This window comes from Capricornis sumatraensis, chromosome 1 (assembly GCF_032405125.1).
Source record: "Capricornis sumatraensis isolate serow.1 chromosome 1, serow.2, whole genome shotgun sequence".
In the NCBI taxonomy this organism is placed as follows: domain Eukaryota; kingdom Metazoa; phylum Chordata; class Mammalia; order Artiodactyla; family Bovidae; genus Capricornis; species Capricornis sumatraensis.
Window position 1 is genome coordinate 44406904 of NC_091069.1, and position 14305 is coordinate 44421208.

The following is a 14305-nucleotide window of genomic DNA, read 5'->3' on the forward strand; positions in this document are numbered from 1 at the left end:
CTGACAGCTCTAGCTGCAGGGCTGTGGGGGTCCTGGAGCTGCTGTCAGCCCATTGGTAGGTGGATCCAGGACCTGAGATTGCTGGCTGCAGGGCCCATGAGTCCCTGACATGGTGGATGAGTCTGGTCCTGAGTCTAGTGTTGGCTTACTGGTGGGCAGGGCTAGGTCCCAGGGCACTGAAAGTCAGCCTGTAGGTGGGTTGGGGCAAGGCTGAGTCCTGAGACTATTAAGCTAGAGGGAGGATCCCAAAATGGTGTTTGCCAGAACCAGTTTCCACATGGTAAAACCAGCTCCCCAGAATGGCTGCCTCCAATGTCTGTGTCCCCAGGTAAGTGTCAATTGTCTCCTGCCTCTCTGGGAGCCTCTCCAAGATCAGCAAGTGGGTCCAACCCAGGATCCTTTAAATTACTGCTTCTGCTGTGGGTCCCAGAGCATGTGAGATTTTGTGTGCACCTTTTAAGAATGTAATTTTTTTTTAACCACTCTCTGGCTCTCCCAAAATAAGCCTTTGTGGACTTTGAAAGCCAAATGTTGTGGGGGTTCATCTCCCCAGTGCTGAGGAGCCCAATGTGAGGCTTAGTGGTCTTATTCCTTGGAGAGAATCTCTGCAATTGCAATTATCTCCTGTTTTTGAGTTGCCAACCCCAAGGCCCTGGGTCTTTATACCACATCTCCACCCTTCCTACTTAATGTGGTTTCTTCTTTGTATCTTTAATTATAGATCTTTCCTGCTAGTCTTTTGGTCTTTCTCATCAATAATTGCTCTGCAATTTTTGTAATTTTGGTGTGCCTCTGAAAGGAGGTGAGCTCAAGGTCTTCCTAATATGTCATCTTGGGCACTGGAACTTTAGTCACAAGAAGGCTATCAGAAGCAATGTGATTACTTGGCACTTCCAAAAGGAGGGAGCTTCATTTTCTCCTCTTAAAATCAACAACTAGTAAGATATTGATAGATTTTCTTAATTTCCTCACAGGTTAAATTTCTTGGACATCTCTGTTCACATTGACCAAAATGGCTCTTCAGAAATGCAGTTGATTTACATAATAGGAAAATTCCATAAATAGAAAACTATTATTTGCATTTGGAGACTCTAAAGTTTGAAGTTTTCTTGATAGATATAATAATGAAGCAAAGTAGGAAGTACACATTTGTTCACTTTTAAAACATTTCAGATCATGGACAGATCTTAAATCTATAATACTGATGATTTTCCAAAACTCAAAATAAGTACTTCTAAGATTGTTATCATTTCAACTGAAAAATGTAAACCTTTAGAGATGCTAAGTATAGAATTATTACCGTTTGGTCAAAAGAAAGATATCTTAGACTTTAATTTGATATCTAATTATGATTTGTTGTTATTGTTGTTTTACTGACTAAGTGGTGTCTGACTCTTTTGAGATCCCATGGACTGTATGCAGCCTACCAGGCTGCTCTATCTATTGGATTTCCCAGGCAAGAATATTAGAGTGGGTTGCCAGTTCCTTCTCCAGGGGATCTTCTTGACCCAAGGATAGAACCTATGTCTCCTGCATTGGCAGGCAGATTCTTTACTGCTGAGCCACTGGGGAAGTTCTCTAATTATGATAATTGAGGTCTATTTGCAATCTCAGATAAAGAGGTTTATTTTTATTTAATTTTCCTAGTCATAAATTTCTTCTGGAAGAAAGGAAACATTTGAACATTAAAATGGTATTTTTAATTTTTTTAAAATGAAGAACCTTATTTTTACATACTCATATAAGGTTGAATATGCTATTTACTTATCAATTTGTTTTCTTTAAAAAATTCAATTGTTAAAGAATTATGACTTCCTGCTAGTAGTTAATAGGTTATAATATGCAGACAAACTTAGTATAGTTCAGTATAAATAGATTTCAAATAAAATTTAACATATTATTGTCCTAATTACCACTTATTTCATTGGTAAAACTTGCACTTTTTCATTTTGAAAAAGTGTGTGAAATCAATTGGACTAAAGAACTTTATAGCTCACCACATTTTGGCCCAAGGCAAGTTCTCAGGGAGCAGAGACTGGCTGTTAAGTCTAGTAACAAGAGGAGCCTGGTATTTGCTTGGCAAGGTAAATGTAGATCTAACTTCTGACTTTGAACAGAGGAGAGAAATGGAACAATGACCAATGATGGCTGTAAAATGTTTGTTCCTCTCCTTTAAAACCCAGCATTAAAGTTATTCCTTTCTACACAGAGAGCCTTCTAAGACTGTTTCTTTCTAGTGCTAGCTTCTTTTCTTCATTTAGAGTTTCTTTTCCTTACACCTTACTTTATAGATGCAATAATATCTTTTTTCATTGCCTTGGTATTCTATTAGATTATGTAAGTGAGGACAATACCACATTTTAATATTTTTTTACTATCCTTCTTCCTTTACAACCTTTATATCCTGGGAACTTGATTGATAGTCTTGAGCAACTTTTAAAAAGTTATTCATTGCAAATTTTTTGGGTAAAACTTCACCATTTAGGACTGATTATATAATCCAATCTGAATTCATTATGAAATATTTTACCATTAATACAATTTATTCCTCTCATGAATATAACATTTATTTATCATGAACATTAATAAGAGAAATCTGCTTTAATGTGCACATAAGAATGATTTGCCATAGGCTTATGACTTGTTGAATTCTTTTTTTTTTTTTATTGGTTTTGCCATACATTGACATGAATCCACCACGGGTGTACATGCATTCCCAAACATGAACCCCCTCCCACCTCCCTCCCCATAACATCTCTCTGGGTCATCACTGTTCACCAGCCCCAAGCATGCTGTATCCTGTGTCGGACATAGACTGGCGATTTGATTCTTACATGATAGTATACATGTTACAATGCCGTTCTCCCAAATCATCCCACCCTCTCCCTCTCCCTCTGAGTCCAAAAGTCCGTTCTACATATCTATGTCTTTTTTGCTGTCTTGCATACAGGGTTGTCATTGTCATCTTTCTAAATTCCATATATATGTGTTAGTATACTGTATTGGTGTTTTTCTTTCTGGCTCACTTCACTCTGTATAATCGGCTCCAGTTTCATCCATCTCATTAGAACTGATTCAAATGTATTCTTTTTAATGGCTGAGTAATACTCCATTGTGTATATGTACCACAGCTTTCTTATCCATTCATCTGCTGATGGACATCTAGGTTGTTTCCATGTCCTGGCTATTGTAAACAGTGCTGCGATGAACATTGGGGTACATGTGTCTCTTTCAATTCTGGTTTCCTCGGTGTGTATGCCCAGCAGTGGGATTGCTGGGTCATAAGGTATTTCTATTTGCAATTTTTTAAGGAAGCTCCACACTGTTCTCCATAGTGGCTGTACTAGTTTGCATTCCCACCAACAGTGTAGGAGGGTTCCCTTTCCTCTACACCCTCTCCAGCATTTATTGCTTGCAGATTTTTGGATCACAGACATTCTGACTGGTGTGAAGTGGTACCTCATTGTGGTTTTGATTTGCATTTCTCTAATAATGAGTGATGTTGAGCATCTTTTCATGTGTTTGTTAGCCATCCATATGTCTTCTTTGGAGAAATGTCTGTTTAGTTCTTTGGCCCATTTTTTGATTGGGTCATTTATTTTTCTGGAATTGAGCTGCATAAGTTGCTTGCATATTTTTGAGATTAGTTGTTTGTCAGTTGCTTCATTTGCTATTATTTTCTCCCATTCTGAAGGCTGTCTTTTCACCTTGCTTATATTTTCCTTTGTTGTGCAGAAGCTTTTAATTTTGATTAGATCCCATTTGTTTATTTTTGCTTTTATTTCCAGTATTCTGGGAGGTGGATCATAGAGGATCCTGCTGTGATTTATGTCAGAGAGTGTTTTCCCTATATTCTCCTCTAGGAGTTTTATAGTTTCTGGTCTTACGTTTAGATCTTTAATCCATTTTGAGTTTATTTTTGTGTGCGGTATTAGAAAGTGATCTAATTTCATTCTTTTACAAGTGGTTGACCAGTTTTCCCAGCACCACTTGTTAAAGAGATTGTCTTTACTCCATTGTATATTCTTGCCTCCTTTGTCAAAGATAAGGTGTCCATATGTGTGTGGATTTATCTCTGGGCTTTCTATTTTGTTCCATTGATCTATATTTCTGTCTTTGTGCCAGTACCATACTGTCTTGATGACTGTGGCTTTGTAGTAGAGCCTGAAGTCAGGCAAGTTGATTCCTCCAGTTCCATTCTTTCTCAAGATTGCTTTGGCTATTCGAGGTTTTTTGTATTTCCATACAAATCTTGAAATTATTTGTTCTAATTCTGTGAAAAATACTGCTGGTAGCTTGATAGGGATTGCATTGAATTTGTAAATTGCTTTGGGTAGTATACTCATTTTCACTATATTGATTCTTCCAATCCATGAACATGGTATATTTCTCCATCTATTAGTGTCCTCTTTGATTTCTTTCACCAGTGTTTTATAGTTTTCTATATATAGGTCTTTAGTTTCTTTAGGTAGATATATTCCTAAGTATTTTAAAAATATGGAATGCTTCACGAATTTGCGTGTCATCCTTGTGCAGGGGCCATGCTAATCTTCTCTGTATTATTCCAATTTTAGTATATGTGCTGCCGAAGTGAGCACTGACTTGTTGAATTCTAAATAGTTTCTTCTAAAGTGTTTGAGATTATCTCTTCTCTTAATAACTCTTCTCTTAAAGAACACACAGCTACTTTACTGAGCTCTTTGAGAACAAGAAGTGAGTACTTCTCTGTGAACCTATCACTTAACAAGTCCTGGGACATAGTAGTTGCTCAATAAATGCTTGTCAAATTAAATTGTATATGTAAATAAGTGACTAGCACTTGTTAAGAAAGAAAGACTTCTTCCTAGTTCCTAGCAGAAATAGCACAAAGACTGTATTAGTTTGCTAGGACTACTATACCAAAGTGCTACAGACTGAGTGACTTAAACAGCAGAAGTGTGTTGTCTCACAGTTCTGGGGCTAGAAGTCTGAGGTGAAGGTATTGGCAGAATTGATTCCTTCTGAAGTCTGTGAGGGAAGAGTTTATTCCTCTCCTTGGCTCGTAGATGACTCTCTTCTCATATGTCTTCACATTATTTTCTCTCTTTCTGTGTCTGTGTCCAAATACCTCTTCTTTTAAGTGCACTGGTCATGTTGAATTAGGACTCATCCTAAAGATTTCATTTTACCTTGATTAGCTCTGTGAAGACCCTATCTCCAAATAAGACATTCTAGGGGACTAGGGGTTAGAACTTCAACACATCAATTTTAGGGGGTCACAATTCATAAGGGATACTGAAAGTCTAGGATCTGAATTAGTATTTGTGTGGCATAACTGAATAAATGTGTTCATGCTCCAAAAAGTACACTGGAAGATAGTATCTAGGTCAGTATCCAGTCTCTCTGCATTCCATAAAGTGCCTCTAGAAAAGTTTGCGTTATAAAATATTACAAAATATTAATCAGGTGAAAACAGAGATAAATCAGTGAGGATCCTTTGAACTGTGAGGAAAAGATGTTCTCAGTTTAAATAGATTTAAACCATAAGGATATTTCCTATTATACATGACAAGAAATCCTGAGCTAGAGAGTCTGTAAGACTATTTAATTCATTGTCTGAAAGATCCTGTTTCTTTTCATTGTTTTCATCACCTAAGTATGTCAGCTTTGTACTTCGCACAAAGCTCTCCAAATGGTTACCAGATGGCTGCAGCAGGCATGTGTATCATGACCTGACATGATAAAATGCACAGAGAGAAGCTCTGACTTCCTTGTGTAATTTTTTAGAAAGTAGGGAAATCTTTACCAGAAGTTTTCTAGCAAACTTCTCCTCGTGTCATTGCTCAATATGCCCATGTCTAAAATAGTTACCAGAAAGAAGAATAGAAAAATCATGACTAGCCTAGACTAGTCAGGATTTACCTCATGGGAGTGGGCATGAGACCAGTCTCTCCTGATGCACATGGGCATGTAGAAAGGGGTGGATACCTGAACAAAAGTAGGACTCTTTCAATAAGTAAGAAGGGAAAATGGATATGGAGTAAAGTAAAAAAATAAATAAAAATTAAAATAAATAAAGAAAATAGAAAACCAACACTATTATATAAGTCAACTTCATACATCCTTTTTCCCACATACAATCTAAAAAAATGTCCATACTTATGTGAGACACATTCATTGTCTCCCCAGGGGAGACAACCCAAAGTCTCAGCCAGTAACCACATCTAGCTCCAAGGACAAGAGTTCTCTATCAGGTCTGGACTTGGCTTCTTGTGACTCAGGGACCCATGGCTTAAAGATAAGTTTTCTACTTCATTTTCAATATGAAATAATTGAGAAGGAACAAAATAGATATAAATGTAACTCTTATTTGGAAAGGGGAGAATGGAAATGGCATTCAGTGGATATTGGCCTAGAGCCCATATTGTATCCTATTAGAAAGAAGAGAGGACTGCCCACTCATTAGTGATGAGTCCCTTGGTCAGTCAGAATGGTAGTCTCTGATTCTGGTTTTTGGGATAACCTAAGACTCTTGAGAGTCCCTTAGACTGCAAGGAGATCCAACCAGTCCATTCTGAAGGAGATCAGTCCTGGGATTTCTTTGGAAGGAATGATGCTAAAGCTGGAACTCCAGTACTTTGGCCACCTCATGCGAAGAGTTGACTCATTGGAAAAGACTCTGATGCTGGGAGGGATTGGGGGCAGGAGGAGAAGGGGACGACAGAGGATGAGATGGCTGGATGGCATCACTGACTCGATGGACGTGAATCTGAGTGAACTCCAGGAGTTGGTGATGGACAGGGAGGCCTGGCGTGCTGCGATTCATGTCACAAAGAGTCGGACATGACTGAGCAACCGAACTGAACTGAACTGATTGCCTTCTATTAAAGGACATCCCACTCCAGTATTCTAGCCTGAGAAATCCAATGACAGAGGAGCCTGATGGGCTATAGTCCATGGGGTTGCAAAGAGTCAGACACCACAAAGAGTCAGATACTACTTAGCAACTAAACAACATTGCCTTCTATCACCCTTAGTTCTGTTCTTTTGAGAACATCTTTCTTGTTCATTGTCTTCTATAGCCACATTTGACACAAGTATTGGATTAGCACTTTTTGTTAGTGTGAGTTTGAGTTTCTGGAAGGGTGCTTTAGGAATTGAACTGTCATAGAATTGTTCATTGCTGTGAATTGGCCAGGCTTATAATTTCCCTGAGACTTAGCAAAATTAGTAGATCCTGATTTCTTTTGGCTGATTCTACAGATCAGTAAAAAAGGTTAGAAAACCCAATTAGACACAGTCCTTGGGTCTGAGCACTTCAGTCTTCTAACCATAGACATCTCTCTGAGATTTACCCATTCCCCCTGGTTCACACTTTGATGACCTATGTCACCAGTATAATTGAAAACAATGAATGTAGATAGAGACGCCCCTTCTGTAAACCTGTATTTGACATAAAACTAACTGCCTTTGTCTAATGTAGATTATTCAGCAGGAGAGCCATAGAAGAAACTTTGGCAACTAAGTTTATCTCCTATTACTGCCTCCCACTTCCTTCTCTCTTTTCAGTCTAAGCTTCCTCTTTGTTGTACATTTTTAGTGAAAACCATAAGAAGTAGTCAACATATACTAGCATTCTGATTCTTGCTACCATTTTCTCTAGTACTAGAAATTGCTACAATACTTTAGTCATTTTCAAATTCAAACAATAGAATATTCCAGCTCAAATTATCTTAAACAATGAGAATATTTGTTATTCAGATAATAGAAGTCTGATAATAGTGTTCCATCAGTTAAATGACACTAATTATCAAGGCCTTGTTTTTTTTTTCCATTCTTCTATTTTGTCATTTTAAGATATCAACTTTGTTATCAGGCTAGCTTCTTTTGTGGCTGCACCAGGTTCATACAACCTATCCTTGCATGATATCACCCAGTGGAAGAAGATAGGTCTGGATATTGGATAGACAACAAAAATGTTCACTGTAAATGTCTAGATAGATGAGTGCTGAGTGTTAAGGCTAAGAAAAACAGCCAGTGGGTTCATCATGTTAGAAACAAAAGTGGTAGGCAAAAGTGGTAGAAAATTGCTACATTTAGAATACTTTCAGCTGCAAATAACAGAAACCCAACTGAAAGTGGTGGCATAAACAGTAAGGAAATTCATTGGTTAGATAACAAAGTCCAGAGGTAGACTGGGCTTCAAGTTTGGTTAAAACTCAGTTCAACAATGTCATCAAGGACCTGGGATAATATCAGTTATATCCTAAAGTGGTTTCCTCATAGTTATAGGGTGGTGTTAATGATTGAAGCTACACTCTTATTTGTTTTTTTTTTTTAAGCCATTTTCTAATGAATCACTCGTAAATGAAGGAACTTTTCCCAGAAGTCTCCAAATAATTTTCTTGGCATGTCTTATTGTTCTAGGAACAATTATGTTCCTATTCCTGTTTCTAAAGGAATTCCATGTGCTGGCAGGTTTAAGCATTAGGTCCTAGACCAGTTATAGGCAAGAAAGATCTGATTGTATTGATTGAGGCAGATTGATCAGGACTTGCCTCACTTGCGTAGGTCAGTTCCTTAAACCAAATGGCAGATGCACAGTGTCAAGAGGTGGGATAGATGTTGAAGAGACACCTTAGTGTCTGCTACACACGTGGAAGCCAGCATTAGGGGTAAAAGGTAAATAGCAAAATATAAGCATGAAACAGGTCAACTCAGAGCTGGGTGTTGGCTGGAAAATGCCTTTCCTGGATGATCTGTGTGACTTGTTTGACCACATAAGAAATAAGTATAACCAATATCTGATATTTTAACCTAATAGTCCATTGTATGTGAGTATGATACAAGAGATACCTTTCTTATAATTCAGTTCCTTAAATCCTTTTATATTCATTTCTCAAAAATTAAATTTTTTGTCAGCATCCTAAAAATAATAGTGTGACATATATGTGAGAAAGTACTGAGTATTTTACAAAACTGAGAATTTTAAGATTTTAAAATCTACCAGTTGTCAAAAACATAGAGTTAATTGTAGATATAGCTCTACACTAATCTCTGGGTGACTAAGCATTTCACATTAAATAAAATTTTTATTTATTAAGTTACTTTCAGTCAGACCTGTGGCTTCTAGGGGTACTTGCACAGTATTAAGACCATAGTATATGGAAGCATATGTCAGGATTTTAGAATTTCATTTTAATCGTTGAAGATGTATAATTTTGTTTTTTAAAAAATCAAGAAGCTCACAATAAAATACATTTCATGTTTAAAATGGTTTTTATTTCGTTATCTTAGTACCTTTGAAATTATTTTGGCATGACATCACATTATAGAATTAAAAAGAGGGGGGCATACTTCATGAGTAGCATATGGACTTCTACTGTGGTGGTTCTGCCTTTGTTTTCAGTGCTATTCAAATCCAGCACAATGGAAGTGCTTTGGAGTGATTTTGCTAAAACGTAAATCTGATCATGTTGCTCCTCTGCTTTAAACATCAGCAGCCATTTACAGCCCTCTGGTTGAATCTCAAACTCCTTAGCTCGGCCATAGGGCCATCAGGAGAGACCCTTACTTACCTTTCTATTTCCCTTGCTGACTTACTTCCCTACTCCCAGTCCATCTTCCAACCACATTGACGAAGTATTTGGTATTTCCCAATCACCAAATTCTTCCATGCTTCTGCCAGGAGCACCTTTCATCCCCCTTTCTTACTAATCAGCTTTCTTCTTTAGGATGCTCATCCAGGATTATAACTTCCAGTTCAGATGCTCCTCTGAGGAATATACATGTCACTCTGGACTGATGTCTGCCATTGCACTGTCTACAAATTTTGTTGAAGGTGTCTATTGGCTTATTCTTTTTCCCTATCAGAGGACCATGTCATCTTTGCCTTTTTACCTCCTCCCAGAGCTCAGTAAAATATTTGGCAGTAAAAAGGCACTTAATAAGCATTTTTGGGGCTGAATGAATTTACCTTTTCTTACATTTGCTAGTAATTAAAATAGCTATCATTTGTTAAAAAAACTTTTACATGCAAGCACTGTATTAGAGGCTTTACATTTTTAATTTCATTTAATTTTTACAGTTATCATGTGAGTAGGATTCACTCCTTATTTTAATGGATGAGAAAATGGGCTTAGAGAAGTTCAGTAATTTATCTAAAATTAATTAACAGAGCTGGGATGAACCTCAGGTCTGTCGGGTTCCAGATCTCTGCTTTTTTTCTCTATGTAAGACATTATGGAGATCCTCCCTAATCCCTAAGGATGAGAGGGTGCCAGTCTCACTGTTATTCCAGGCAGATATTCACACAGTAAGCCGTGTTCCAAGATAAACAGACATCATTTCCATGGCTTAGAGTTATCATCATCTTCGAAAAATATTTTAATCAGAAGCTGAAAGTATAGGAAATAGGATTCATACTTTCAGGAATCCAGATCCAGAGACAGGTCAGCTGTCCAGCCAAGTGGAATGGGTCTTAGTGCCTAAAGCTCCATCCCAGCAAGGAACTGAAATTTTAGGGGGCGGAAATTGAAGACCAGAAGTTGAAATGTATCCAAGTTGATAGGGTTAGAAACTAACATATGGCCACCCAGGAATCACAGGATATCAAGTCTATGACAACAAGGCTAATTCTTACATCCCACTTAAAATATATTGAATATTTTAGTGTATTTCCTACTCTAGATCCAGAAATTGAATGATGATATGGGGAGAGAAGGTAAATGGTGGACCCCAGAGATTTCTAGGATCATCACAGTTTATCTCACTGGTGAGTCAGACAATGTCAAGAGAAAAATATGTGCCAGTGTCAGTGTATCCATTGACACTGGATATTATGAAGGAAAGTACAGCATTTTTTGCAAGGCACAAAGCAGGGAGAATAGGGAACTCATGTTCTAGAGACCTGAACTCTCAAGGAAGAAGTCTTAAAAGGCAGTATTAGGGTGGGTGTTGAAGGACGTGTGGTCAGCTCATGATCTTTCTTTTGATCAGTAGTTAATAAGTTAACAGGGTGATATTTTGGGAATCTTAGTCATCAACTTTCTCATTACATTCAGTCTGGGGTCTTTGTGCTGTGGTTAGCATGTAGTCATCATCCTCCACCTGGGTGGGAGTCTTAATTTCTGCAAAACAACTCAAGGATATGGGTCAGATTGTTAGGTCTATCCCTTGAGGAGGAACTGTTACATTGTTTAAGCTATCAATGCTTTCCTTTTCTTTTTTTCTTTTTAATTCATTTTTTATTGAAGGATAGTTGCTTTACAGAATTTTGCTGTTTTCTGTCAAACTTCAACATGAATCAGCCATTAGTATATGTATATCCCCTCCCTTTTGAACCTCCCTCCCATCTCTCTCCCCATTCCACCCCTCCAGGTTGATCCAGAGCCCCTGTTTGAGTTTCCTGAACCATACAACAAATTCCCGTTGGCCATCTGTTTTACATATGGTAATGTAAATTCCCATGTTACTCTTTCCATACACCTCACCCTCTTCTTCCCTCTCCCCGTGTCCATAAGTCTGTTTTCTATGTCTGCTTCTCCATTGCTGCCCTGTAAATAAATTCATCAGTGCTATTTTTCTAGATTCCATGTATGTGCATTAGAATACAATATTTATGTTTCTCTTACTGACTCACTTCACTCTGTTTAATAGGTTCTAAGTTCATCCACCTCATCAGAACTAGCTCAACTGCGTTTGTTTTTATGGCTGAGTAACATTCCATTGTGTATATGTGCCACAACTTCTTTATCCATTCATCTGTTGATGGACATCTAGATTGCTTCCATGTTCTCAGTTCAGTTCAGTTGCTCAGTTGTGCCTGACTCTTTGTGACCCCATGAATCACAGCTCGCCAGGCCTCCCTGTCCATCACCAACACCCAGAGTTCACCCAAACTCATGTCCATCGAGTTGGTGATGCCATCCAGCCATCTCATCCTCTGTTATCCCCTTTTCCTCCTGCCCCCAATCCCTCCCAGCATCAGAGTCTTTTCCAATGAGTCAACTCTTCGCATGAGGTGGACAAAGTATTGGAGTTTCAGCTTTTAGCATCAGTCCTTCCAATGAACACCCAGGACTGATCTCCTTTAGGATGGACTGGTTCGATCTCCTCACAGTCCAAGGGACTCTCAAGAGTCTTCTCCAACACCATAGTTCAAAACTATCAATTCTTCAGCGCTCAGCTTTCTTCACAGTCCAACTTTCACATCCATACATGACCACTGGAAAAACCATAGCCTTGACTAGATAGACCTTTGTTAGCAAAGTAATGTCTCTGCTTTTGAATATGCTATCTAGATTAGTCATAACTTTCCTTCCAGGAAGTAAGCTATTGTAAATAGTGCTGCGATGAACAATGGGATACATGTATCTTTTTCAATTTTGGATTCCTCAGGGTATATGTCTAGAAGTCAGATTGCTGGGCCATATGGTGGTTTTATTTCTAGTTTTTTAAGAAATCTCCATACTGCCTTCCATAGTGGCTGTATAAATTTACATTCCCACCAGCAGCACAAGAGTATTCCCTTCTCTCCACACCTTCTCCAGCATTTATTGTTTGTAGACTTTTTGATGATGGTTCATGGCAAATAGATGGGGAAACAGTGGAAACAGTGGCTGGCTTTATTTTTATGGGCTCCAAAATCACTGCAGATGGTGACTGCAGCCATGAAATTAAAAGACCCTTGCTCCTTGGAAGGAAAGTTATGACCAACCTAGACAGTATATTAAAAAGCAGAGACATTATTTTGTCAACAAAGGTCCATCTAGTCAAGGTTGTGGTTTTTCCAGTAGTCATGTATGGATGTGAGAGTTGGACTATAAAGAAAGCTGAGCACCAAAGAATTGATGCTTTTGAACTGTGGTGTTGGAGAAGACTCTTGAGAGTCCCTTGGACTGGAAGGAGATCCAACCAGTCCATCCTAAAGGAAATCAGTCCTGGGTGTTCATTGGAAGGACTGATGTTGAAGCTGAAACTCCAGTACTTTGGCCACCTGATGTTAAGTGCTGACTCATTGGAAAAGACCTTGATCCTGGGAAAGAGGGCAGGAGGAGACGGGGACAACAGAGGAAGAGATGGTTGGATGGCATCACAAACTCAATGGATATGAGTTTGGGTAAACTCTGGGAGTTGGTGATGGACAGGAATGCCTGGCTTGCTGTGGTTCATGGGGTCGCAAAGAGTCAGACACAACTGAATGACTGAACTGAACTGACTGATTCTTACCAGTGTGAGGTGATACCTCATTGTGATTTTGATTTACATTTCTCTAATATTGAGCGATGTTGAGCATCTTTTCATATGTTTGTTAACCATCTGTATGTCTTTTTTGGAGAAATGTCTGTTTAGGTCTTTTCCCCACTTTTTGTTTGGGTTGTTTATTTTCTGACATTGAGTTATATGAGCTGCTAGTATATTTTGGAAATTAATCCTTTGTCAGTTTTTTCATTTGCTATTATTTTCTCCCATTCTGAGGGTTGTCTTTTCACTTTGCTTATAGTTTCATTTGTTATGCAAAAGCTTATAAGTTTAATCAGGTACCACTTGTTTACATCTGTTTTTATTTCCATTACCCTAGAAGGTGGGTCATAGAGGGTCTTGCTTTGATTTATGTCATCGAGTGTTCTACCTATGTTTTCCTCTAAGAGTTTTATAGTTTCTGGTCTTACATTTACATCTTTAATCCATTTTTAATTTATTTTTGTGTATGGTGTTAGGAAGTGTTCTAATTTCTTTCTTTTACACATAGCTGTCCAGTTTTCCCAGCACCACTTATTGAAGAGGCTGTCTTTGCCCCATTGTATAGCCTTGCCTCCTTTGTCAAAAATAAGGTACCCATAAGTGCATGGGTTTATTTCTGGGCTTTCTATCTTGTTCCATTAGTCTATATTTCTGTTTTTGTGCCAGTGCCTTACTGTCTTGATGACTGTAGCTTTGTAGTATAATCCAAAGTCAGGAAGGTTGATTCCTCTAGCTTCTTTCTTCTTTCTCGAGACTGCTTTGGCTATTCAGGGTCTTTTGTGTTTCCATATGAATTGTGAAATTTTTTGTTCTAGTTCTGTGAAAAATGCCACTGGTAATTTGGTAGGGATTGCACTGAATCTGTAGATTGCATTTGGTAGTATAATCATTTTCACAATATTGATTCTTCCTACCCAGAAACGTGGAATATCTCTCCATCTGTTTGTGTCATCTTTGATTTCTTTCATCAGTGTCTTATAATTTTCTGTGTACAGTTCTTTTGTCTCCTTAGGTAAGTTTATTCCTAAATATTTAATTCTTTTTGTTGCAATAGTGAATGGAATTGATTCCTTAAATTGCT

At 38.1% G+C, this 14305-nt stretch overlaps 1 non-coding gene and 1 pseudogene across 1 annotated transcript; one reads left to right on the forward strand and one right to left on the reverse strand.

The window, feature by feature from the left end:
* The first annotated feature begins 250 nt into the window (after nucleotides 1-250).
* The window catches only part of LOC138074653 (craniofacial development protein 2-like), a 38358-nt pseudogene continuing 24303 nt past the window's right edge, over nucleotides 251-14305 (forward strand).
* On the reverse strand, nucleotides 4492-4598 carry LOC138093233 (U6 spliceosomal RNA). The gene has a single exon (XR_011146023.1). It is a non-coding gene; the product is annotated as a U6 spliceosomal RNA (small nuclear RNA).